Source organism: Phocoena phocoena, chromosome 10 (assembly GCF_963924675.1).
Source record: "Phocoena phocoena chromosome 10, mPhoPho1.1, whole genome shotgun sequence".
Taxonomy (NCBI): domain Eukaryota; kingdom Metazoa; phylum Chordata; class Mammalia; order Artiodactyla; family Phocoenidae; genus Phocoena; species Phocoena phocoena.
The window spans coordinates 28,742,465-28,768,200 of NC_089228.1; positions in this window are offsets into that span (position 1 = coordinate 28,742,465).

Genomic DNA, 25,736 nt, shown 5'->3' on the forward strand with positions numbered 1-25,736 from the left:
TTGAACTTAACTATAGTTTTTTTCTATAATAAACATGGATTACTTGATGATAAAAATAAGAGAAAATGCACCATCAATGCGAGATAATAAAATATAACACAGGTGATCCTTGCTTTATAAAAGTAGGTGATTATAAAACAGATTTGCACTACAAATTATTATTTGCTCTAGAGAAAGATTCCTGTGGTTATGAGTTAGTATCTTCTTTAGTAATTCAGGTTTAGTTCACAGCTCTCTAGTGAAGCTAGCCTGCTGAGGAAACCTGGGGTTAGGGAAAATGAAAGCTACAGCGTTAGGAGATGAAAGGCCTGCAGAAACAAAGTTTATGCATCTTTGAATTTTCCCTGAGGTCAATAGGCAAATAGTATTTTATTCCTATAGCAGGCCCTTGATGCCAAAATCTCAGCCTCTGTGCATCGGTGCGGAATCAAGTCTCGGAGACAGAGTTTTGGGTGAAGTAGAAAAGAATAGTTTTATTGCTTTGCCAGGTAAAGGGGGACACACTGGGCTCCTGCCCCAAAAAACTATGTGTCCCAACCAGGGAGGATTTGATGAGGAGTTTTATAGCAATGGTTCAAGGGTGGGGTTGCTGATGAGATTAGGGTGTGTGCAAGGCCTTCACTCCTCTAATCTGGTCTCAGCTAATCTTGATAAACTTCTCTGGTTCCTTTAATGTAGCCTCAGGTGGTCTTTCTATGGTATGAAGAATGCTGACATCTTAAAGAGCTTAAAGACATTGTTATGTGTATCTTGAGGTGGAACCAGGACCCTGCCCCAAGGCTGCACTATTGTTTCCTGGCTGCCCCTCCCTTGTCTTTGTATCCCTTCCCTTCCCAGATTAGCAACTGTTCAGATCTGCCCTTTGGAACTCAGGGAAGGTCATGGAAGCTGGAGTCAAGAAACGGGACAGAAAGGCTTCCATGCCCAGGTGCCCCACAAGGTCCTGCTCAGTTTCACCCTTTTATACCATACTGAGGGACACTTAAATGTATTCAATAAAGGGAATTCCTTTATATAGTGAGCACAAGGAGAGCCTTTCTGTAATTCAGAATTCAGATACAATTAAACTTGACTCTGTAATTAAAAAATTTTTTTTTTTTAATTTTTTTAAAAATCCTTTTGCATGGCAAAAAGCATAAAGTTAAACCACAAGTGATAAGCTGAGGGAAAACATTTGCGAGATATCTTATGATAAAGAGTTAACATTCTTCATATGTGATTTGAGGAGTTATTACAAAGTACAAATTGAGGAGAAAAAAAACCCATAGAACCAGTAGAAAAGTGGCAAAAGACCTAGGCAGTTCACAAAAATTGATATAAAAATGGTCTTTCAGCATATGAAAGTTATGTTTAACTTCACTCATAAGACGAGCTATGCAGTATCATCTGTACTTATGAAATATTGAAAACATCCTAAATGCCTGTGTATAAGAGATTATTTGAATGAGTCATGGCATAACTCACACAGTAGTGTGCTGTAAAATAGAATCAGAAGGATTCTTATGAATTAACATGGAGTGCTTCTCAGAGACGTTGTTAATGCAAAAAGCAAAGTATGGAAGGATATAGATAGCATGCTACATTTTATGTATGAAAGAAGGAGAAATAAGAATGTCTGTCTGTCTATCTATCTATCTGATTATTTTTGCAAAAGGAAACATAGAAAGGATAAAGTGGAAAAAATGAAATTGGTAATCTGTAGTGTGGGAATAGGATTAGAAGAGTTAGGGAAGGGAGTGATACCACCCTGAAGATACCTTTCTTTATAGTTTTGACTTTGAAACCATGTTAATGTTTTGTATACCCAAAAGATAAAATTAAACTACAAGACTGGGAGTAAAAATGGAATAAAAGCCGAGGTAAATGAATCTAGCTACATATCAAGTGAATGATATGATCACACATAAGGGAAAGAAATAATAATTCAAGTTATTTTGAACACAGTATCTTGACTGTACTTTTGGCACAGTTTAAAGATAACTAGAAAGAAATCCTGAACTTTTTACATTTACAATTGCTGTTGATAGTGGTAGTGATGGAACATTCTGAAATTATTTTTATGTGTTGTAGGACTGTACAACTGAGTATATATATATTGGGGGGGGGGTAGCCTGTATATCACTGTGGAAGAATAGTAATACAATAGTAATACAAATAAATATGAAGTGAGGGAAGGGAAGGTAGAACAGTGTACTATTGGATTGAGATTAGAAGTGTCAATATGAACACATGATTAAACATACATATAGATTAAACACACATATAGATTAAACATACATATATGTATGATTAAACATACATATAGATATAAATATATGTTTATAATTCATAGTTCTGTCTTATGAAAAGGTCTCCAAGCAGTGACAAGCCCAGCACCAGTGAGCACACCTAGTTCCTGGTTCTTTGTTTCTAAATACCATTTCACATGAAAAGGAACTTGGAGAAATTCTCATTCCAGGTCCCAAGCGGGAAAGTACAGGAAAACCTGGAACATTTTGTTGTGCCAGCAAATAAGAAACTGCTAGAAAAAAAATGGATGAGGATATGTCTGAATGACACAGAAGCCAGCTTCAAACAGGATACTTAAAGGTCAAGCTAATAAGGTATACTTAAACCACAAATAAATAAATAAAGAAGGGAGGAAGGCAAGCTGTTCTTATATAGAATACCAACTAATAAATGTGGAAGAAATGATGGAATTAGAAAATCACTATTTTACAACTTCTCTAGTAATAATTAATTCAGACTAGAATTATCAATAAATGCTAAAATCATCGAGCAGAAGCTTTTTTGGGAACAGGATATTTGCATAGTTTCAAAAAATCTCACCACACATTATTTATTATATGCATTTATACTGTAGGGGAAGAAAAAGTTTTCCTCAACCCTCTTGGAGTCCCTGGCTGGGTCTGAAAATTAAAATGATAAAGACAGGTTAACAGGAGAAAAGCATACAAATTTATTTAATGTAAGTTTTACACGATGTGGGAGCCTTCATAAGGAAATGAAGACCCAAAGAAACAGACCTGCGTATTTTTATTCTAGCTTTGATGACGAGTGGGCAGTCATGTAGAAGTATGATAGGTCAGAGAATATGAGGTAAGTGCAGTTAACTGGGAGCAACTTAGCAAGGCCTGTTTGTAAGGATTCTTCTCAGTGTCCCTTTGTCTTCAGATATAGGAATGATCCTTTCCTCCAGAAAGAGGACACCTCTCACATGAGGGTTTTATGTTCTGTTTCAGGGGAGAATGCCAGGGGCAGCTTTGAGATTTTCCTACTGCCATTTTCTCAAACTCCTTCACTTTAAAATATGCAGTATACCAAGGTGCCGTATTTTGGGTTAGCATGAACTAAATCCCATCAATACACACAACAGGCACAGACACATAGACAAAGACAAAGACACACACACACACACACACACACACACACCCCCATACCCATGCAAGGAGTAATCAAGATATCATCTTATGCAAAGGATCAAAGTTAACATCACCAACAATGGGAACAACTTCCATCAGGTGCCTCCTGATATAATGCAATAAGAAAGACATAAAATCACTTAAGTAGTATGCCTTTTAAAATGTGTAATGTGAATCTAACCCTGAGGACACAGTCAGACTAGCATAAATATCTTAGCCACAGATCTGTCCTCTTCAAAAATGTTAATGACATTATAGGCAAAGAAAGACTGAGGAACTACTCTAGATTCAAGAAGACTAAAGAGACATTGCAACTAAAAGCATTGTGACCCTCGCTTGGGGAAAAATGGCCGTACAGGATATTCTTGGGATTGAGAAATGTAAATGTGGACTATATGTAAGATAGTATTCTATCAGTGTTCCCTGAGTTTGATCATTGTACTATGGTTATGTGACTGTCCTAATTCTTAAAAGATTTTGAAATCTCCCTGCAGGAGACGAAAAGCTTATTTCCCTCTACCCTTCTAGGTTCAGTGGCTGGGGCCCACAAGTCAAACTGACAAAAGTCAGATTAACAAAAGAAAAAACAGTTTTAATTACTTATGTATGTGTCAGGGAGGAAGAAGTTGTCCTCTTCCCTTCTTAGTTCTTCTGAGTGGTCTAAGAATTAAGTAGACCTGAGGCAGATTAACTGGAGAAAATAAAACAAAAATTTAATAACGTATACATGGGAGAGAGTAGTTCCTCAGTCTTTCTGAGTAACAAACCAAAATGGTGGAAGCCCACCTTAAATACCATCTTCCGCTGAAGACAAAGAGGTTATTGAGGGTGGGGAGAGTCAGTTATGGAAGGTTACCAGGAAAAGCACATAAACAGGAGTAAGGATGTTATGCAGATGTAAGTCATTGCCCTCTCCATTGATAAGAATTGGCCTGGTATAGCAAGGGAGACACTTTACAAATAGAGATTTCCCTTGTATAACATGTAAATATTTCTTACAGTGACTCCTGCTTGGTTTTCAGAGCTTCTCCTGTGTCTGCTATTTCTTAAAGATAAGCAGGTTAAAATAATCCTTGTGCCAAAGAGGCATATTTTGAGGTGGCAAACTTTTCTCCCTTACGTATGCATGCAGTGGCACTGGAGTTCACAAAGAAAAAATGTGGCTCCAGGAGGTGGCCAGATGATTGAGGCTTATATATCATTCTAGTCTAAACAAAGAAAAATGGGGTTTGGGACTTCTGGGCAAGGGAATGGGGGCAGGTTATGGTAAGATGGGGAAGGAAATGTAGGGTAAATGAAAGTTATCTTGCTATGCAGATAAGAGTCTCTCCCGCTGATAAAGTTGTCTCCAAGAGTTGTTCTCTTCCTAGTAGGAAGAATCTTTACAAATGGAAATTTTCTTTATAAATTTTTGGACAGAAGGAGGTAAAGAGTCTGGATGTTCTCAATTGCCTTCAGCTCAGAATAATCCTTCTGTCAAAGTGGGTGTTGAATATACTATTTTGGAGTGGTATTCTAGGACCATATTCTGGTATCCGTCCAGCACTTATACTCAAATGGTTTAGGAAAAATCTTTTTTTTTTCCTCCCCTTTTCATTTGAGGGAGAGGGAGTATAGTATATAGGGAGGAAGAGATAAAATAAATATTGCAAAATCGTAGCAATTGATGAATCTAGTGAATGGTATATGGAAGTTCATGGTATGATTATTACAAGTTTTCTATAGTTTTGAATTTTTTTTTCAAAATAAAAAGTTTTAAAAAATACTAAAAGCCCAAAAGCCTTTAGTCTTTGAAATTTTTGCCAGGCCACAGAGCTTTGTGTTATTAGGGATCCTAACTTTCCAGATGCAGTGAATGCATTTCATCTCCAATTCAAGTTACCTCAAAAAGTGCTCATTACATTCACTTTAACTCTCCCACCCAAATGGCTCTCCGAGCTATCTGTGCATCCCACATTATCTCTTGACTAACAAAATTATTTTACCCATTCTTGTGAAATTGGGTCCTGTTGGTCAACAACTGACAGAATTTATATGCTCCTTCCCTTCTGTAGATACCACAATTGTGTCCCTGAGGCAGCATTGGGTACCTTTGCTTTGGAAAGGATGGGGTCTCTGCTGAAATAAGCAGTGTGTGCAGTTTTGGCACAGGGGAGAAAGTGCCTGATAATATCTATCTGAAATATAACCATTTGGAACTAATGTATATTAATGTTTCATTGTATGTAACTGGAGCCTTCTTTGATGCGGTTAATTACACACAGGTTAAGAAGAGATTTCATCCTTTGTCATCTTGAGTTTCAGATGCCAGATAAATCAAATCAAACAAAAATCAACTTCCAAAAAAGCATACTGGAGGTTTGATGCAGTTGTTGAGGATGAATTGGGAAGTAGTCAGAACCTAAGTGTTGATTTCAGGGCAGCCCAGCATTCAGGAGAATTCGATTTTGACATTCTGAAAACGGTGAAACTTTTCTGTTATTCTAGAATGGACCTTGCTAGGGAAATATAAATTGTATACTACCCTTCTGGGATTTCTACCTGAGTTTGATTTCTTGTGCTAACTCCTATGAAGCTCCTTGATTTCTCTTTCTTGGTTTGTGCTAGTCTAGTAATTGTGGATGGGATCCTTGACCTCACTTTGGTTGGAAGGTACCTGCCCAGTATGGCTCCTTAGATGGACATGCCCTTGGGCCAAACAGGGGAGAGTCAGCCCTGGAGCTATTCAGGTGCAGTGGTGGCCATCAGACATTAAGGATGGCTTTGAGAGAGGTGGCTGCCTGGCTTAGTACAAGTTATTCTTGCTGGCAAGAAAAAAATAATGCCAGTATTACCTAAATCTCTGACAAACCTTGTCTCGCAAAGAAGACCTTTGACCTCCACATAATGAGTACTCAGTAAATACTGGCTGCATACATAAATGGAGCTAAATTTAAACTTATTTCTTCTACATTTAAAAATAATATGTTCCCATTGTGGAAAATCTGGATGACAGAGACTTCTCTAAAAACAAAAATAGATATTACCCATAACCCACTGTGCAATTAAATCTTTGTGGACAATGTTATAGTTTATCTATGCCTGGATATTTTAACACAATTGTATTTTCATAATTACATCTCTTTTTATTATATCTAATTATAAGCATTTCCCCATATTATTACAAAGTCTTCATAACCATAATTTTAATGACTATGTTATCCTCCCACATAGGAGAATTTCTTCAGTCATTCCTTTATCATGGGGGCACTTATGTTGCTGTCTGCAATTTCTTGTGCCCTGCATAAGTGTGGCCAAACAAACCAAAAAGTCGGAGTTTGAAGCAGAGAAAGGTTTATTGCAGGGCCAAGCGAGGAGAACAGCTGGCTTGTGCTCAAAAAAAAAAAAAAAAAAAAAACCACTGAACTCTTGGGGAAGAGTTTTTAAAGGTAAAATTTGTGGTGAGGGCTGCAGGGTATGTGACTTTCTTCTGATTGGTTGGTGGTGAGGTAACAGTGTGGTGCTCCAGGAATCTTGTGCTCAGCCTGAAGTTACCATCCTCCAAGTGGATGGGGGCCTTGGTTCCTGCAGAACTCAAAGATATATTGTTATGTATATCCCTTGAGAAGGAACCAGGACCCTGCTTTATCTCTGCACTATTGTTTCTTGAAGGCTCCTCCTTTATTTTAGCATTCCCTCCCTTCCTTAATTAGTAACTGTTTGAATCTGCCCTTTGGAACTCAGGGAAGGTCTAGGAGGCTGAAATCTTTTCCTTACAAATGAGAAACAGGGACACGCAAAGGCTTTGGTACCTGGAAGGGTCCCACAGGGTTTTGCTTGGCTTCAACTTTTTGATGCTTTGTTGCTTTAGGTAATGTTGGTATTAATATTTATAAATTTGCTTGTTTGAGACTAACAAGCGTTTATTTGAAGTATTGTTGTGGATGTAGAAAACTTTATTCTTCTAGGTTCTTCTGGCTGATCTAAGAATTAAATTGACTTGAAGAAATTAACTGGAGGAAATCAAATTTAATTGCTTACGTATGGGAGTCCCACATACAAGTAAGGGTCAGATATCCCATATACATGAGAGGTTCAAAAGCAGAAAGGTAAAATGAGGTAAATATGCTGTTGTGAGCTAAGGAATGGAATAGGGGCCTGGGGCTTCCAAGGACAGGAGGGTCATTCACAGGACAATAAGAAGAAAAGCAGATGCTGGGAGAATTAAGCACTGTCCATGCAACTCCACTCAGAGAGCATAACTGGAAGCTCCCACCTGGTTTCTCCTGGACTCTGCCCCATGTGCCTTTCTCCTTTGCTGACTGTAATTTGTATCCTTACACTGCATTAAACCACCATAATGGAGAGGATACCAGCTTTTCTGTGAGTCCCTCTAGCAAATCATCATAACCAAGGGTGGTCCTGGGGACTCCCAACACAGGTAGAGCAGAGAGAACAAGGGCTGTCGGGGAGGGGAATGACTGAGGTGAGGAAATGGAGAAAGAGACTGGAAAAAAAAAAAAGAGACTGGAAAAAATAAAATAAAAAGAAAAGCAGATGTTTGGTAATTAGATGTTTACCCTGCCACATAGATGGGACCACTTAGATAAAATTTATCCTTGGTAATAACTCTTTTTTGGGGAAAATCTCCAACTTAAATTCTTCTAGGTAGTTAAAGGTGGGGGACAGTAGTTTCTCTTGAACGCGCAGGATCTCGACTGACTTTAGCTCACAATAATCCTTAATCAAAATTGGCACATTTTGGGGAGGCTCATTCTGAACCCCTGTAGTATTTATAATTTCCCCCTTTCCCATGTTCTCAAGAGGAAAGACAGCTTCTTCTTGCAACTGGCCTAAAAAGGTGCTGAGCAATAGGAGGAGATCCAGATTTGGGGAAGCCAGAAAAAAAAGGCCACTCGAATCTGCATTATACAAGACAAAGGAATTACCCAGTGGAGAGTGGAGAGCACTCTGTTGAGGTGGCCTGAGAAAGAGGGGGAGAGTTATAAGGAAGAAAGCAAGTGTGTCTGTCACTATTAAAGCTGAGAGCATTGGGAGAAAACTTGGATGACTTACGTGCCTGGTTGGGGGGGACGGTGGGGGGGCTGCCTGTTTTATATTTCACCAAAAAGAGTATTTACATGTATTGTTATCATTTCACAAAAGAGAACATGTTAGCCCCAGAAAACCTGAAAGGATGACATCTCAAAGTGTAAAAGTGAAATGAAATAGCTCCATTAAAACCTATTAGAAAGTATGTATTTTTCTCATTACTCTGTGGACTGTTGATGATGTGGCTGCACCCCCGCAGTCCATGGACTGACGCTGGGGAGCCATACAATCAAATGATCTGTAAGGTCCATCAATGCACGCTGAAGAAGCTTGCATTTAGTGAAGAGCTGGGTTCCAGTCTTGACCTGATGGATGATTTTTGAGCCATACATCCCATGAATATCTCAGTTTCCTGTTTGGCCAACTTATAAAGATCAAGTAAGATATCATTTGTAGAAGTGCTGTTGTCTAAATGCCTTGGTACTTGGATATGAGGCTCAGAAAAGGAGTGTGATAAATTGTACAGTCCCAGGAAATAAGTGACATTTCATTAACCCATAGTTTGTGCAATAACCCATTTTTTGCAGTTTCTGAGAATGATTTCAAGAGATAAGAAATACAGCTAAAAATGGAAAAGGTATTTTATTGGCTTATCTACTGAAAAAACACTGACACGTGACATCTACAACTCCTGGATCTAGGAGATCAAATGATCTATCCATTGTTTTCTCTAAGGCAGTGTCTCACCTAATGGCAAGAGGGCTCCCAGGAATATATACCCATTCCATCCTACCAGTTCAGTAATTTCAGTAGGAAACGATAAAGTTTTGTAGTTCTAGTAGTTCTAGTGAAAGTTCAAAGTTTCAGTCTTATTGGCACTGTCCCAAGGTGATTGACCAGATCTAGGAGCCTATTCTTGAAGCTGTAAGTAGATTCAGTCCCTCCTAAACAGCATACACTAACAATAGGGGTGGAGTAGTTTCTCAGAGAAAAATTGGGTTTCTGGTAAAAGAAGGTGGGGTCTGGATGATGGTCAGGCAGAACAAGAAAGACCTACTGTAGAATTGAAGTAGCCTTCCAAGCCAGTAAATGCAGCCAGTGGAATTGCCTGGCATATCTGGGAAGGCCTTTGTGTAACACATTTTCTACTGACTGCCACAACATCATTGTTTAGTGTCAGGCAGTGTCTTTGCCATCAATTAAATCCTAATACCACTAAGCAGAAATTAGAGAGCTTTAATGGGATGTTGGACCTATCGATGAATGCGCAGGACAGTAGCTCATGCCATTGATGTGTAAAATCAAATATCTTTACCCACTGGGGTTGTCATCATTTAAATGGCCCTGGTTTTGGCAGGGCTTCTTTGACCCTGGAAAGCTCCACGTTGCCTGAGGGGACATCACCTAAGGTGTAACTCCACATGTTGTCCTGAATTGGACCCACACTAACTTAACCATCTGTCCTAGGGTGGTCTGGCCTAGACAGGGTCTCTGGGAAAACTAGAGCAATTCATTTTGTTTTATGTTTATTGATGAATTCATTTGGAAAATCTGCTTCTAGGCACTGAACACATTCTAGTCATGTAAGAAGGACTACTTGTTTGGAAAATGTTTAATTATATATATATATTTTTTTGTTTGTTTATTTTTTTAACATTCATTCACTCATTCATTCATTCATTTATGGCTGCATTGGATCTTTGTTGCTGCACGCGGGCCCTCGAGTTGCGGGAAGCGCGGGCTACTCTTTGTTGCAGTGCACGGGCTTCTCATCGTGGTGGCTTCTCTTGTTGCAGAGCATGGGCTCTAGGCGCACGGGCTTCAGTAGTTATGGCATGCGGGCTCTAGAGCACAGGCTCAGTAGCTGTGGCGCACAGGCTTAGTTGCTCTACGGCATGTGGGGTCTTCCCGGACGAGGAATCGAACCTGTGTCCCCTGCATTGGCAGGCGGATTCTTAACCACCGCGCCACCGGGGAAGTTTTGGAAAATGTTTAATTATTGTATCAACACGTTTTAAAAAAAAGTTTCTGGGCTTCCCTGGTGGCGCGGTGGTTGAGAGTCCGCCTGCCGATGCAGGGGACACGGGTTCGTGCCCCGGTCTGGGAGGAACCCACATGCCGCGGAGCGGCTGGGCCCGTGAGCCGTGGCCGCTGGGCCTGCGCGTCCGGAGCCTGTGCTCCGCAACGGGAGAGGCCACAACAGTGAGAGGCCCGCCTAACGCAAAAACAAAAACAAAAACAAAAACAAAAAACAAAACAAAAAAAAAAGTTTCTAGCTTTATTGAGGTATAATTAACAAATAAAATTGTAATATATTTAAAGCATACAATGTGATGATTAGCTCTGTGTATATGTTGTGAAAAGATTCTTACCATCAAGAATTAACACATCCATCACACCTCACATGTTTATCTTTTTTTTTTCTTTTTTTGATGAGAATACTTAAGTTCTGTTCTCTGAGCTAGTTAGCTAGTTTTAATTATACAATACAGCATTATCACCTATAGTCACATTGAATGTCATACATTGGATCCTCAGACCTATTCATTTTATAACTGAAAGTTTGTATGCTTTTACCAGCGTCTCCCTATTTCCTCCACCCGCCCCCCGCGCCCCCCCCAGCCCATGGCATTCACTATCCTATTCTCTGTTTCTATGAATTTGAATTTTTTTAGATGCTGCAATGAACATGAGACTGCAGATATCTTTTCAAGATAGTGATTTTGTTTTTCTTGAATATATACTTAGAAGTGGAATTGCTGGATTGTATGGTAGTTCTATTTTTAATTTCTTGAGAAACCTCCACATTATTTTTCTTGTTGGTTGTACCACTTTACATTCCCATCAACAGTACAGAGGTTTTGTTTTCTCCACATACTTGCCTGGATTTATTATTTTCTCCTGTCTTTTTGATAATATACATCCTAACTGGTAGGAGGTGACATCTCACTGTGGTTTTGATTTGCATTTCCCTGATGATCAGTGTTGTTGAGTACTTTTTCATGTACCTGTTGGCCATTTGTATATCTTCCTTAGAAGATGTCTATTCAGGTCCTTTATCCATTTTTAAATTGGATTATTTGTTTTTTTTTTGCTATTGAGTTGTATGAGTTCCTTTTGTATTTAGGATATTAACCCCTTATCAGATACATGATTTGCAAATATTTTCTCCAGTTCAGTAGGTTGCCTTTTCATTTTGTTGATGGTTTCCTTTGTTGTGCAGAAGCTCTTAAGTTTGGTGTGGTTCCACTTCTTTACTTTTGCTTTTGTTGCCTTTACTTTTGGTGTCAAATACAAAAAATTATTGCCAATACCAATGTCAAAGAGTTTACTCCCCATGTTTCCTTGTAGGATTTTTTAAAAAGTTTTGACTCTTATGTTTAAGTCTTTAATCCATTTTCAGTTAATTTCTTTTGTATGATGTAAGGTCGGGACCCATTTTCATTGTTTTGCATATGAATATCCAGTTTTCCAACCAACTTTTATTGGAGAGACTATTCCTTTCCCCATTGTATATTCTTGGCTCCTTTGTTAAAAGTTAATTGACCATATATGCACGGTGTGGATCTCTTTTGAGTCATCTTTCTTGGAATTCTTATGTCTTCCTGGACCTAGATGTCTGTTTCTCTCCTCAGCTTAGGGAAGTTTTCAGCCATTATTTCTTTGAATAAGCTTCCTGTCCCTCTCTCTTCTGCTTCTCAGACTCCTGTAACCTTATAGTATGTATATTGATCTACTTGATGTATCTCATAAGTCCCTTAAGCTATCTGCATTGTTTTTCATTCCTTTTTCTTTTTGCTCCTCTGTTTGGATGAATTCTACTTTCCTGTATTCAAGTTCATGTATCCTTTTTGCTGTTTGATCTAGTCTGCTATTGAACCCCTATATTGAATATTTCAATTCAGTTATTGTATTCTTCAGTTCTACGATTTCTTTTTGGTACTTCCTTATATTTTCTGTATCTTTGTAGAAATTTTCAGCTTTTTCATGCATTGCTCTGTTGACCGCAGGTAGAATCTTATGACTATTATTTTGAACTCTCTATTGCACAAATCACTTATCTCTGTTTCATTAAGATCAGCTTTTAGAGATTTATCTTCTTTTGTTTGGAACATATTCCTCTCTTTCTTCATTTTACTTGGCTGTTTGTGTTGATTTCTGTGCATTGGATAAAACAGCCACCTTTCCCAGTCTTGACAGACCTGTCTCATGTAGGAAATAAACCTCATCAGTCAGCCTGGCCCAAGATCCTGGCTGCCTCTCAAACCTTTGTGGTTGTCTAAGCCTTTTATCTTTGTTCTCAGTGACTCCTGATGCTTGAGAGTATGCCAAGACCCATCAGTGTCTGAAAAGGAAGGATTGCAGTGAGCACCTAAATGCAGGTTGATTAGAAGCCAAGCCCTCAGACAGCAACTGGGAAAGTATGCAATTAAATCCTTTCTAGGGAGAAACTGGGAGATGGGCATTTTTGCCTGCTGTATCTACATTGAGCCCAAGTTTACAATGATGGGGTGGTGTTCCTGTGCCTGTTTAAAAACTGCTTTATTTTTGCTATACTCCTGTGGACTTATGAATGTAGGTCCTACTGGCTATCAGAGATAGGTGATTTGGATGCCTGTCCCTCGGGTGGTAGCCACAAAATCTTTGGACCCTAGACTTGTGTACAAGCTCTTTCCAGAAAGATGCTGAAGACCTTATTTTATTGTTGGAGTGAGCTGGGGGCAGAAGGTGGGGAAAGTGCCCAGTGGCTCCTGAGGGCTCCAGGTGGGTATCATGGACAGTCTCTAGATGTGTGCATCTAAACTTGTAAGCTTACAGAAAGAATTTTCAGACTATCAGTTTTGGTTATTATTTCAGTTATTGATTGCTTTTAACAAACTAACCTAGAACTTTGTGGCTTAAACCAATGATTCATTATTTCTCAAGGTGCTGTAAGTCAGGAATCAGAGCATGGCTCAGCTGGGTAGTTTTTCTGCTCCATTTGGTTTAGGGTGGGTCATTCGCTGGGTTGTATTCAGCTTGTGGCTGTGCTGGCCAGGAATGATGGTCAAAGAAGGATTTATTCACATTTCTGATGTGTCGGACCAACCTCAATCTCTCCACAAAGTGTGTTATCATTTGGTAGTCTAGGCTGAGCTTCTTTACTTCAAGGCAACTAACTTCCCCAGAAAGCTCCAAAGTGGAACCTGCCTGACTTCTTAAGTACTACATATGGAATTAGAACACTGTTACATTTGTGCATTCTGTTGGCCAGAGGGAGTTGATAAGTCAGTCCAGCCCATATTCAAGGGGAAAAGGAATGGAATGAGCATACAGAGAGAGCATTGATTATAGTCATCTTTGGAAACTACCACAGTTTTAAAGCTTAGTGGAGTATACTGTTTAAAAACTGTTTTTACTGACGTATTAAGTATGCCTTGGCAGAGTTTATTTTGGTTATGTATGAACCCTGACTGAATTTTTAAAAATGAAATGAAGCAAACATAGGCATATACACATACATATATACATTTTAAAATTTCTGTGTCTTGAGGAATCAATGATTTCTTTGACAACCAGGATTTCATATATCATCCTCCTTACCTTTTTACTCTGCCTACCAAGAAGCTCAGAGCTAAATTGCATCATATTAACCCAGTTTGCCTCTGCTGTTGATTCATGTCTTTGATATTCTTCTTTGTTTTACTTACTGTTTGTGTCAATATTTCTTTTGACTCTTTTGTGGAATAGCTGTATACAGATTTTTGAAATGAACCAAACACATATGTAGACTTCTCACATCTATAGTGTAGTATAAAGAGCTCTGCCTTCAGAGTTAAATGGTAGAGGTTCAAATCTTCATTATTTCCTCTTTGTCTCACTTTCCCCATCTGTAAATTGGTTTTTGTAAGGAAGAACTGGATCATAGACATGCCCAGTAAATTGTAGCTATTAAAAACAGACCTCTACACAAATGAGTGCATGATGTAAAACTGTTGAAATCTGAGTAAGGTTGATAGATCATCAATGTCATAATCCTGGGTGTGATATCTTACTATACGTAGGCATGATATAATCATGGGGAGAAACTAGGTGAAGGGTACACAAGATCTCTCTGTATTATTTCTTACAACTGAATGAGAATCTATGATTATCGTGAAATAAAAGGTTGAAAAAAATATTCCAGGACTATTGCTTCTATACTATCCAAAGTAAATCATTGTTCTTTATATACCTACTTATAAGATTATTGAATGCAATTGAGTATTATCTTAAATGTGTTTTATATGTATCAACCAGTTGGTTGCCAGCTATGAAAATTTTCATTTATACAAATACCAGTGGCTTTGTTTTCCCTGTTAAGAATAAGTCAAGACATAAAAATAGCTTAACATGTTAACTGTAAAGCTAACATTTAAAGGACATCACTAAACCTATACCTTTTTTTCTTGGAAAAAATATTAAAAAGGAATCTGAAGCTCAGGATGTCTTCGGGAAGAACTGGGAGATGCTGATGCTGATCCCAGAAGAAATTCAGTAGGATTAGAATTTGATCTGTGCAAATTTGATTATAGTCTTAGTATTCGTACACTGAATGTGAAGCAGCTTTCCCTTGTACCTTTACCTCCTGGCTTCCATTTGAAACATTCAGGAAATCTAGTTTATTTTTATTTATTTATTTTTAAAAATTTCATTTATTTTTGGCTGCATTGGGTGTTTGTTGCTGCACATGGGCTTTTCTCTAGTTGCAGCAAGCAGGGGCTACTCTTTGTTGCGGTGCCTGGGCTTCTCTTGTTGTGGAGCACGGGCTCTAGGCATGTGGGCTTCAGTAGTTGTGGCACATGGGCTTAATTGCTCCGCGGCATGTGGGATCTTCCCAGACCAGGGATCTAACCCATGTCCCCTGCATTGGCAGGCGGATTCTTAACCGCTGCATCACCAGGGAAATCCCAGGAAATCTAGTTTAATGAAACAAATAGACAGTAAAATTCATACATTGAATGGAATTGGAGAAAAATAATGTACTTAACATGTTTTAACAGTTAATGTGCAACCTAAATCTTCCTGATCTCTATAGCACAGAACATGTCCTCAGGAATTGAGAGTCAGACTAAAATCTTCCCTCCAGTGCTCACATTTCTTCAAGTATTAGCAATCTCATAATCTGGAAAGAAAGAGATCCAGATTCCAGGCATGATTTAGTTACTAGCTTCCTGTTTCTTTGGAAGTCATTTAATCTCTATGGATTAAATGGATTTTATGGATTTATACTTTCCCTAGTCCAAATCAAGGAGATTGGATTAGAGGTCTCTAAGATTCCTTTTATCTCAGATATTCAGTTATTTTCCATATAGAAAATAGGGTCTTAGTTGAGGCATGTGGGATCTTTCCTTGTGGCATGGGGTCTTCATTGCAGTGTGTGGGCTTCTCTCTACTTGTGTCATGCGGGGTTTTCTGTCTCTAGTTGTGGATTTTTTCTTTCTCTAGTTGTGGTGCACGGCCTCTGGGGCATGTAGGATCTGTAGTTTGTGGCATGCGGGCTCTTTCGTTGACGTGCGCGAGCTCAGTAGTTGGGCGCACGGGCTTAGTTGCTCCATGGCATGCGGGATCTTAGTTCCCCGACCAGGGATCGAACCCGCATCTCCTCCATTGGAAGGCATATTCTTTACTACTGGACCACCAGGGAATTCCCCAGCCTACCTTTATGTGAACTTTTTCCTTTTATGTTTTCATAGAAAACAATACTTATATGGAGGTTAAATATTCTTTGCCCTTCCCTCCCCCAATTCTCTGATGATACCTTGGCTCTGAGCAATTTCTGGACATTTACTGCAACCTGGTGAGAACCCAGTACATACCTTTTTTGGTAAAAGGGAGTTGTAAAATTTTACTAAGTTAGTCATTGTTTTTATCACAAACACTTCCGTAGCAAATTTTAACCATCTCGTAAAAAAAGACACGTGCAAAAAACCAAAGAATAAGGTAGACAGATCTGTGGATCAAGATCAAGGGAGGGACAAACTGTTTCCTAGCTGTAAGAAACACTTTCCTAGGCATTCTTATATAAAAAATACATAATTGATAATGTTTGCAAATGTAGTCTAACAAAAGGTGGTGTAAGATTATTGATCTAATTGTTTCTTAGATTCATGCTGGATAACAGACCAAGACATGCTGTAAACTGGAATTTTGAAAAGACATTTCTACACATTGCTGACGTATTGTAGCATGGATGATATCTGCCTTTCTTGTAAACGAATTTGATATAGGGATAGAATGTTGAGAAAATGGAGGAATAGCTTAGCAGGCATTTAAGACCAGTTTCTTCCTGACCTAGTCAAGAAAGAACTATTAAGGAAGGTACACTAAAGACGCTAGATATGTTATTTTCTTTTTTTTTTGAATTTTATTTTATTTATTTTTATACAGCAGGTTCTTATTAGTTATACATTTCATACATATTAGTGTATATATGTCAATCCCAATCACCCAATTCATCACACACACCACCCCCCTCGCCACTTTCGCCCCTTGGTGTCCATATGTTTGTTCTCTACATCTGCAAGACATGTTATTTTCTATGGCCCATGAATACTTGGAGTTTGTCTCTTCCCAGGCATCTGCAGAATACGTTTTCCACTTATAGGTTAGGTTGAACATCCTACCTTTCTGTCTTGGTGTCAACTTCTCCTATCTTCTTTCTGTTTAGTAGGTTTCTAGTGTTTGTTAGCCTCAGATTTTGGATTATTTTATCACAAGTTGCTGTGATATTTGCTAAGTACCATTGTCCCTATAAGTGTTGTTATATGAAGCAGTGCTTTTACCATCCTTGATGTCTTAGTCTTCTGATGATAATGACATATTAATTATGGAAAAGCCAAGACAATTGCAGGTAAAAACAATGACTTTTCAAATTCTCATGAATATTGGATCACTTTCTTATTAGCATAGGCATCTTGCCAAGAGTTTTGAATGCTTATAATTTGGATGGCAAGTGTCCTGGGGAGGGACCATATTTGCTTGTATGCTCTGCTTGGCATTTGGCCTATCTTCAGCAATTCATGGGCATTAACCCCAAAATAACATAATCGAATTTGTCAAGTAAACCCTAGATAATTGGGTCTTATGCACTCAATATTATGTAGGGATATGTTTTTATTTTTTTTTTTTTTAATTTTTATTTTATATCGGAGTATAGTTGATTAACAATGTTGTGTTAGTTTCAGGTATACAGCAAAGTGATTCAGTTACACACATACATGAATATATTCTTTTTCAAATTCTTTACCCATTTAGGTCTTTACAGAATATTGAGCAGAGTTTATGTAGGGATATGTTTTTAAAATAACTGTTATTAAGGCAAAGATGGGTTTTATTTATTTTAGTTTATTCATTTATGTAATGGATATTCATTTATTGAACACCTAATATGTGTCAGGCAATGTCTTAGGAAAGACAAATAGGGTTTTACTCTTACTGAGCTTTTATTTTATTTGAGAGAGAAGGAAAATAAATATGCAAACCAAAAAGTGAACAAGGTAATTCAGACATCAAGGATGATTCTAAGACTTTAATGTGTCAAAGGTTGTTGGAGGAAGAGATAATTAGGCGTGGCCTTTGGAGGGGGTGACATTTCAGCAGAGAATTAAATGGTAAGCAGGAGCTAGCCATGCAAAAGATTTTGGGAAAAATATTCTAGGTAGAGAGAACAGTGAGTATGAAGACCTTGCTGCGGTAATGAACTTGTGATGCACCATGGAGAGAAAAAAAGCCAGTGTGACTGGAGATGGTAAATGCATTGGGGAAGGGGAAGGATAACTGAAGATAACGTAGGAGAAGTGAGCAGAGGTCAATTTTGAAGGGCCTCATAGGCCTTGCTTAGGAGTTTGGAATTTCTCCTCAGTGTAGTGAGTGACCAAAGGGGGACTTTATTATTATATATTTTTTATTTTTAGTTGTGGTAAAATATAACATAAAGCTTACCATCTTAACCTTTTCTTTTTTTCAGGTAGCTTTAGTTTTTATTTATTTATTTTTTTAGCATCTTTATTGGAGTATAACTGCTTTACAATGGTGTGTTAGTTTCTGCTTTATAACAAAGTGAATCAGCTATACATATACATATATCCCCATATCTCCTCCCTCTTGCGTCTCCCTCCCACCCTCCCTATCCCACCCCTGTAGGTGGTCACAAAGCACCGAGATAATCTCCAAAGGGGGACTTTAGGTATAGGCCTGACATGACCAGGTTTATGTTAGAACACTTACTTTTGATTATGAGTTTGTCAATGTGAGTTTTTTAGTGGCTAAGGGAGCACTTTTTTATGCAGAAGGGCCTATTTACTATAACTTGGGTTTTTAGTTAATGTTTAATTTATTAAAGCTATATATTTTACATTTGTTTTAAAATATTTAGATTAATTCAGAAATCTTGTGCAATTTATGAATGTCATAAATAAATTCTACTTAAATAATCCTTTACATTTACTTAGTTAAATTTCTCCATTGATATTTTAAAATACATTTACAAGTTTAACACTTCTACTTTCTTTGTAAATACTTCAGACACTTTGCAAAACCTTTCCAAACTTTTCAACCATATTTTGACTCAAATATTCAACCTCAGAAATATAGTAAATCCAATTATCTTAAACATTGCAGTTCCACTTAAAAACAGTTAAATTATCTTCAGCCTTTCTACTTAAAATCAGAAGTTAATAATCAATTACACATTTAAAACTGGAATCACAGGGCTAATCTGTCAGATTCTTAAATATAATAAATTCTCTTAAAACATTACAGACGCTTGTCACCAAACATTCAAATTGCCCAGTGCCTGACTTAACCTAAAATTATGAATACCATGGGTTTCATTAACTTTATGATCTCCCTATTTAATTTTTATCTGTCCCAGGATTGAAAAATCCCTTACCTACTAACGGAACAGTGATATCCTCTCAAGTAGGTTGAGGTTAGGTTTCCTAGTAACGTGAGATTATATTTTCACGTAAAGTTGCAGACTCAACTGTATATGACCACAGTATGGTCACTTCTTCAGAGAGCTCTGATTGGAATGAGCCCTGGGGCATATATATGTAATGACTTCCTTAACTGGAGATTGATACCCTGAAACATGCTTTATACATGTTTACAATGAGGATTCTCTTGTCAATCCCATGTCTTTGTCACTTACTACTTGTGTAACTTTTGCTCAACTTTTCTAAGTCTCAGTTTCCTCATCTATAAAATAGAGATAACAATCACAAACGCTGCATACAATTGTTATGAGGATCCTATGCAAAAATATACATAAAGTGTTCAGGACAGTGTCTGGCATACACTAAGAGCTCAAAAAGGTTATATTTACCATTATTACCCTCAAATAACCATGGGCTTTTTAGACTTAATTACCTGGATTTTAAAATTTTCATGATATGTGAAAAATGCCAGAGGCCCATTAAATCAAAGATCCCTTTATGCTTAACAGGCACAGTGAACTGGTTAGCATTGTTATTAGAGGGACTGAAGAAGAGGGGGATCTGGGGATTGAGCCTGCAAACCTAACATGGTATTTCAAGAGTTTGCAGGCGGGTAACAGTTCAAATAAGTGATCAGTGTGGGGGGCGGGAGTAGGTTAGTCAGTCTCACACGGTGTAGAAGGGTGGCCCTAGGGGTATATAGAATTCTATGGTAGGGAATTTAGAGGCCACAAATGTGATGCAAAAAGGTAAGTGTCAGGCAAGTAGTAAGCATCAGAAAAGAGTCCCAAGGTAATAAGGTCTGTGGCTCTGAGTGGGTTTGAGTGTGAATGTGGGAGGAAGGATAAAGAAGCCAGTGAGGGCCAGAGCTCATTCCTAGAGGGATTTAGGTCCTAGGCAGGTGCCCAGAGAATTCAGGTTGAAACCCAGAAATGAGAAGAGAATATTATTGAGCGTCCACTGTTGCCTGACATACATTCCTGTTTTTCTATATTCTTTGCATTATCTCATTTTTCTCCTGATAGACTCAAAAAGTAAATCTTATTGCTTGTATTTTATAGATGATGGGAGGAATGACTAAGTAAACATTTCCAAGGTTATACATCCAATAAATGGTGGAAAAGAATTAAACACAATCCTTCTTAGTTCAAAGGTCACGACTTGGGATTTCCCTGGCGGTCCAGTGGTTAAGACTTTGCCTCCCTGTGCAGGGGGTGCGGGTTCAATCCCTGGTTGGGGAGCTAAGATCCCATATGCCTCGTGTCCCCAAACATAAAACAGAAGCAATATTGTAACAAATTCAATAAAGACTGAAAATGGTCCGCATTAAAAAAAAAGCATCCTTTAAAAGAAAACCACAAAGGTCATGACCTTTCCATGAAAGCACACTGCTACAGAGGTGACTTGATATTGCCCAGAATGTTGGCCTATATAGTCTTAGATTTCTCCTGCCATGTGTCATGGTTAGTCCTGAGATAAGGATGGATGGAGACTGCAGAAAGGAGCTAGGTCTAGGACCACAAATATTGGGAGAGGAAGCCTGAAGAAGCTGGGATAGGGTAGAGCCTCAGCAACAACCCGAGTATGGGCTCCTTGCTCTGTCTTTGGCCTGGTCACTCTGCCCTTAATGGGACTCTGGTTCTCCACTGGAAGTAGAAGGGAAAGAAGTTAAACTAGTTGATTTATGGCAGTGATTCTTAACCTCTGAATGTGATGAAAGATACGAGGTTTCCTAGAAAAAATGTATTTAACCTCACAGTCATACTATTCTACATTCAGTCTCAGAAGGTTCAAAGAGCCCTTAAAACTAATCAAGGATTTGGTCACCAGTCCAGGAGAATCTTTAGACTAAGAAAATCTTTAGACCAAGGACGCAGAGCCTTTTCAGAAGTGTTTACTTAAAGGAGAGCTGGTATTATTTCAAGATGATGTTTCTGGCAGCAAACATTTATTTAGAGTTTAATAAATAGCAGCCTTTGTTTTACTTAATTCTTTTTAAAGCCTCACCACAATTCTACAAGGTAGGTATTATCATTAGCCTTTTTATATAGATGAGGAAATGACTCTGAAGAGTTCAATAGTATGTTCAAGGTTACAGAGCTGTTAAGTGAGATGTGCTCAATATTATTGTTCAGTAATGTCCTGTCTTAAAAAAATACTTGTGAGTTTTTTTTTTTTTTTTTTTTTTTTTTTTTTTTTTTTTTTTGCGATACGCGGGCCTCTCACTGCTGCGGCCTCTCCCGTTGTGGAGCACAGGCTCCGGACGCGCAGGCTCAGCGGCCATGGCTCACGGGCCCAGCCGCTGCCGCGGCATGTGGGATCTTCCCGGACCGGGACACGAACCCATGTCCCCTGCATCGGCAGGCGGACTCCCAACCACTGCGCCACCAGGGAAGCCCTACTTGTGAGTTTTTGATCTGGCATAGCTGGGAAGTGGGGACAATGTTTAACACATACCATGTAAATAGACTGTGATATTAGGTTCTTATTGCAGACACGCGCTTGGGGTGACAAACGGCACCTGCCACGCTTTAAAATTCCGTAGCAGCAAGCTCTGCGGCTTAGCTTTCTGTTTCTTATGCATCATTTTTTATGCATCATAGAAGTTTATCTAAATTTTGAAAAGGGATTTGCCAGTGACAAATACTTTATGAAATGGGAAGCACTCATTAACCAGGTAACATTTCTTTCTGTTAGCAAATTATACAATGAATACAGAGCATTTTAAGTAGTGCTTTTACCTTGAAAGGTCTTTAAAGCTACGAGCCAGTCAAGCTTTACCATATCCTTATGGGGTCAGTCAATATGAATTTCACCATTCCCATCCTGTGGGTCACTGTTAGGAACCTGCAAATGCCAGGACCATCAGATAGAGAGCCAGCTTGGACAGCATTCATGCAGAGAGAATGGTAAATCCGTCTGTAGAAGAAGGCAGGGCCTTTGTGGGAGAACACACAAAGCAACTTGTTGAAAGACACAAGACTAGAAAGCAAATCCACAGCTCCCTGGGGCAGCTGTGAGTACTTACTTTTACAAGGCTGTTACTAAATATTTTCCTGACAGAACAGAAAACAACCTGCCCAATTTTACATGTGTCTCTTTGGAGAAAGCCATAGGTGGTTATCAGATAAAACATTCAATGGTTTCAAATCTTTCTTCCTGCTAGTGTAATCATCTAGAGGGAAAAATTGTGTCTTTGTGTGTTCTGGTTTACCCACTTCAGACTTCTTTATGAAGCTGTTGCGGTTTGTTTCTCTCTCCGCCCCCCCCCCCCCCGCCGACTTTTTCTCTCCCTCCAAAATCAAACCAAACAACAAACAACCACACAAACAAAAAACCCCAAGTTTGTTGGCTTTGCTACTCTACTAGTTTCTCATGCATTTGGAGTCTTTGAAGCTCAAACCTGAGAACACAAGAGTTACAGGCATGTTGCAGGAGTGTCTGATGCGCAGGAAGGGAAATAATAAATAATCTTTATTTTTCGAAGGGGAACAATTTAAGCATCTTTGCCTACAAACTCAAAGAAAATACTCTTCTGGACTTTTGTGAGTTGTTGCCAGTCCTTGGTTATATTACCCTATAATTTAGAGATTCTTGAAAGGAGATAAACATTTTTAAGGCCACCATAAATTTTATTATTATTTCCTGGGGTGTATTACTTGGGCTCTCAGGGTGGTCATTAAATTTGTATTCTCTTTGAATCATTCTGAGTGAGGGTTTGTCTCCAAAAATGATCATAATTTTTTGTTATGTTTTCAAAAGGAAAATTGGCGTTATGGGCTAATGACTGTGGAAAACGATTTTTGAGAATAACGTGGGATTATGTTTGAGGTGTAATTTTCTGAGTTCAAAAACCTCAGAAACCTGGAATCAAAACTGACCAGCTTATAAAAATGCAGAGAGGGACATGTTTTTGCTCCTTGAGAATTTTTCTAAGTAGAAGAATTAAAGGCAAAAGTAGAGAAGGAAAGAAAATAGGAGGGCAAAGGGAGAAAGATATTCCACTGATGAAAAATATTTCATTGCCCTTTCCCCAGGTGTTGCCCAGAAAGTATGTATTATTGGAGTCAAAATGAAGTGGTATTACACTGAGTTACAGTTTTATAGACCCCTGAAGTGGAGAATTAATGTTAGAAAATCAGCTTCCTACCTTCCTGCTACAAGTTTTTCAAATGTGTCAAGTTGTTTACTGCCTACAAATATTTTTTGCAAAAGGTGATCATGAGATAGAGAAACAACTGAAAGATTTCCTTATAGCAGGGAATTCATACAACAAACAAAACAAAGCAAGCAGTTATGGCAAATTAAAGCCCCTTTCAGGAGTGTGTGACCCTTAGGGACACACAGCAGGTAAAACGTACAGCCCCTTTCAGCATGATTTTGTAAAATGTGTTCGCCTGCTTATACTGCAAAAGAGATTTTCTCTAATCTTTTCAACCCCACTTGTATTTGCCTCAGCATAATCCTTTTAAAAAACACAGTAGGATATTTAGAGTCCTGAATTACATGTTAAATGTGTAACTGTTCCTGGACACCTTCCTAATTTATATAGAGCCCTTTCAAAACAGGATGGCATTTTGAAAGTTTCATTGTGATCTAAAATATTCACTATTTCAAAAAATGGTAGGATTTAGTAGTGCTGAGAACATTGTGGTGAAACAGTTAGCTGTTTAGACTACTGGTGACATTATGGGTAGGTGAATTCCTTTTGCTGAACAGTTTGACAGAATTTTGAGTCTGATCAAAAGAGATGATCCTCTGAGATAAGAACTCTAGGGGAGTTTCCTAACATAGTAATGTAACAGAAGTGGAAGAGAATATTCATTACAGTGACATCATAATGCTATTTATAATTTCATTGTGAAGCCAATGATAAAAATATGCAAAAATGGTCCTGATATAATTTATTAAAATAGTTCTGATATAATGTGAAGAAAGAAAATGCAAAATGGAAGGTACGCAAGATTCTCAGATATGCAAGAATACGTAGGTATGTGAATAAGGACAGGAAGACAAGAATCACAAATGGAAAATGTAAAAAGGTTTACAAGGGATTTTATTTCTTTTAAGAACTATATTATTAACGTTACTGTTGTGTTATCTTTTTAGAAAAGTACAGTTGGTTCTTCCTATCCATGGGTTCTGCATTTGCAAATTCAAGTAATCGTGGATCAAAAATACTTGAAAAAAATTCCAAAAAGCAGAACTTGAATTTGTTGTATTGGCAACGTTTTACATTGTATTTACAACTATTTACAAAGCATTTACATTGTATTAGGTTTTATAAGTAATCTAGAGATAATTTAAAGTATACAAGAGGATGTGCATAGGTTATATGCAAATACTCCACCATTTTATATAAGGGTCTTGAGCACCTGTGGATTTTGGTATTTGTGGGGGATTGCAAAACCAATCTCCCAAGGATACCCAAGAACAACTGTATATGACAGTGAGCTTACACATGTATAAATTAATAAGAAAATACTCCAATGGGGCCATGTTGACACTGTCCAAGGCACCCCCACGAGAACAGGCTAAGTGACTCTACCTCTGGCAGCTGTCTTGGGGGGCACTCATTTACTATGGTCCACAGTCTAACCCGTGGAAGATTCTTCTTTTCAAGATGTATTCACATTACCCAAGCTTGTGCGACTGAATACTAGCCCAGAGTGCCTCATTGTGATTTACAATGAACAGCTGAATCACTGCACAGAATATTGGGTCAGTACAACCAGTTCATTCTGTCCTCTGTGAAGGCCTGAGCAATGTGGGGAGCCAGAGCATCAGAAAATGGCCTGTTTTGCATGAGAAGAGAACAAAAGGAGTTGAGTGGCGTGGCTATATGTTCATATGACAGGACTGTCAGGCTTTAGATAGCCTGATACCAGAGTCTCACAATGAGGATGGTGTAGGAGTGGAAAAAATAATTTTCCTTTTACTTTACTGAGTTCTTAGTCGAGATACTTGTAATAAAAGACAAATTGACACAAGAGAAAAACAAACAGAAGTTTATTAACATGTATACCTCATATTTACATGGGAGATACCCAGGGAAAATTGAGTGACTCCTGAGGCAGCTTAAAATTCAGACTTAAATACCATCTTAATAGGGAAAGGGTGGAGGGCAGAGATGTAGACCTCTTGGGGAGGATAAATGATTTTTAGGAAAGATGAATGGGCCCTTAGAAGAGTGTCTAAGAAGTATGATCGTTTGTGACAAAGTTTGTCTGGCTGTGGTGTTGACTTTTTGTCTCCTCACCTGTGGCAAGTCAGTCTTCCCTGGTTGATGAAACTGCCACAGAGGGAATTTATGACAATTGAGTTT